The following is a 2,791-nucleotide window of genomic DNA, read 5'->3' as shown; positions in this document are numbered from 1 at the left end:
TGTACCATTTCCCCTCATCCCTGGTTGGTGGTCCCTGGTCCTCAGTCGTACCATTTCCTGTCATCTCTGCCTGGTGGTCCCTGGATCTCAGTTGTACCATTTCCCCTCATCCCTGTTGGTGGTCCCTGGTCCTCAGTCGTACCATTTCCTGTCATCTCTGCCTGGTGGTCCCTGGTTCTCCGTTGTACCATTTCCTGTCATCTCTGCCTGGTGGTCCCTGGTTCTCAGTTGTACCATTTCCCCTCATCCCTGGTTGGTGGTCCCTGGTCCTCTGTTGTACAATTTCCCATCATCCCTGGTTGGTGGTCCCTGCTCCTCAGTCGAACCCTTTCTCATCATCCCTGGTCCTCTGTTGTAATATTTCTCCTCATCCCTTATTGGCAGTCCCTGGTCCTCTGTCGTTGTAGGTCCCTGGTCCTCTGTTGTACTATTGCTCCTCATCCCTGGTTGGTGGCCCCTGATCACTGTACTTATTTCTCATCATCCCTGATTTGTGGTTCCTGGTCCTCAGTCGTACCATTTCTCCTCATTCCTGGTTGGAAATTACTAATCTTCAGTCAAAAGATAGTAGTTGTACCATTACCCTCAGTAGTGTTGGTCCTGTAGTTGTTACCATTATTACCCTCAGTAGTGTCTGTCCTGTATTTGAACCATTACCCTCAGTAGTGTTGGTCCTGTAGTTGTTACCATTATTACCCTCAGTAGTGTCTGTACTGTAGTTGTACCATTTCCCTCAGTAGTGTTGGTCCTGTACTGTAGTTGATACCATTTCCCACAGTTGTGGTGGTCCTGTAGTTGTACCATTACCCCAAGTAGAGTAAGTCCTGTCCTACCAGTTCCAGTCCAGTCATTTCTACAATATAATACTTACCAAGATCTGCTTTCACTGGTAATCAACTCCTTATTCAGAGTTGTCTTGGTACGATGTGTGAACACGTTGTACCAGTACCATCAGCAGTGTTTGTCCTGTAGTACCATTACCCTCATTAGTGTTTGTCCTGTAGTACCATAACCCTCAGTAGTGTTTGTCCTGTAGTACCATTACCCTCAGTAGTGTCGGTCCTGTAGGGACAAACACTACTGAGGGTTATGGTACTACAGGACAAACACTCAGTAGTGTTGGTCTGACAGTTGTACCATTACCCTCAGTAGTGTTGGTCTGACAGATGTTGTAGTACCATAACCCTCAGTAGTGTTTGGCCTGTAGTACCATTACCCTCAGTAGTGTTGGTCCTGTAGTAGTACCATTACCCTCAGTAGCATCTGTCATGTAGTTGCACCATTACCCTCAGTAGTGTCGGTCCTGTAGTTGTACCATAACCCTCAGTAGTGCTTGTCCTGTAGTACCATAACCCTCAGTAGTGTTTGTCCTGTAGTACCATAACCCCCAGTAGTGTTTGTCCTGTAATACCATTATTACCCTCAGTAGTGTTGGTCTGGTAGTTGTACCATTACCCTCAGTAGTGTTGGTCTGGTAGTTGTACCATTTCCATCAGAAGTGTTGGTCTTGTAGTTGTACCATTACCCTCAGTAGCATCAGTCCTGTAGTTGTACCATTATTTCCCTCAGTAGTGTTGGTCTGGTAGTTGTACCATTTCCTTCAGTAGTGTTGGTCCTGTACTGTAGTTGCTACCATTTCCCACAGTTGTGGTGGTCCTGTAGTTGTACCATTATTACCCCGAGTAGTGTAAGTCCTGTTCTACCAGTTCCAGTCCAGTCATTTCTACAATATAATACTTACCAAGATCTGCTTTCACTGGTAATCAACTCCTTATCCCAAGTTATCTTGGTACGATCTGTGAACAAGTTGTACCAGTACCATCAGTAGTGTTTGTCCTGTAGTACCATTACCCTCAGTAGTGTTTGTCCTGTAGTACCATTACGCTCAGTAGTGTTTGTCCTGTAGTTGTACCATAACCCTCAGGAGTGTTTGTCACGTAGTTGTACCATTAACCTCAGTAGTGTTTGTCCTATAGTTGTACCATTACACTCAGTAGTGTTGGTCTTGTAGTTGTACCATTACCCTCAGTAGTGTTTGTTCTGTACCTGTACCATTTCCCTCAGTAGTGTTGGTCTGGTAGTTGTACCATTTCCATCAGAAGTGTTGGTCTTGTAGTTTTACCATTACCCTCAGTAGCATCAGTCCTGTAGTTGTACCATTATTATCCTCAGTAGTGTTGGTCTGGTAGTTGTACCATTACCCTCAGTAGGCTTGGTCTGGTAGTTGTACCATTTCCATCAGAAGTGTTGGTCTTGTAGTTGTACCATTACCCTCAGTAGCATCAGTCCTGTAGTTGTACCATTATTATCCTCAGTAGTGTTGGTCTGGTAGTTGTACCATTTCCCTCAGTAGTGTTGGTCTTGAAGTTGTTACCATTTCCCTCAGTAGTGTCTGTACTGTAGTTGTACCATTTCCCTCAGTAGCATCAGTCATGATGTTGTACTATTTCCCTCAGTAGTGTTGGTCTGACAGTTGTACCATTTCCCTCAGTAGCATCAGTCATGATGTTGTACCATTTCCCTCAGTAGTGTTGGTCTGACAGTTGTAACATTACCCTCAGTAGTAGTCCTGTAGTTGTACCATTATTATCCTCAGTAGTGTTGGTCTGACAGATGTACCATTACCCTCAGTAGTGTTGGTCCTGTAGTTGTTACCATTATTACCCTCAGTAGTGTTGGTCTGACAGTTATACCATTTCCCTCAGTAGTGTTGGTCCTGTACTGTAGTTGTTACCATTTCCCACAGTTGTGGTGGTCCTGTAGTTGTACAATTATTACCCCGAGTAGTGTT

This window comes from Mizuhopecten yessoensis, unplaced genomic scaffold, assembly GCF_002113885.1.
Source record: "Mizuhopecten yessoensis strain PY_sf001 unplaced genomic scaffold, ASM211388v2 scaffold5809, whole genome shotgun sequence".
In the NCBI taxonomy this organism is placed as follows: Eukaryota; Metazoa; Mollusca; class Bivalvia; order Pectinida; family Pectinidae; genus Mizuhopecten; species Mizuhopecten yessoensis.
This window is presented reverse-complemented; position numbering follows the sequence as displayed.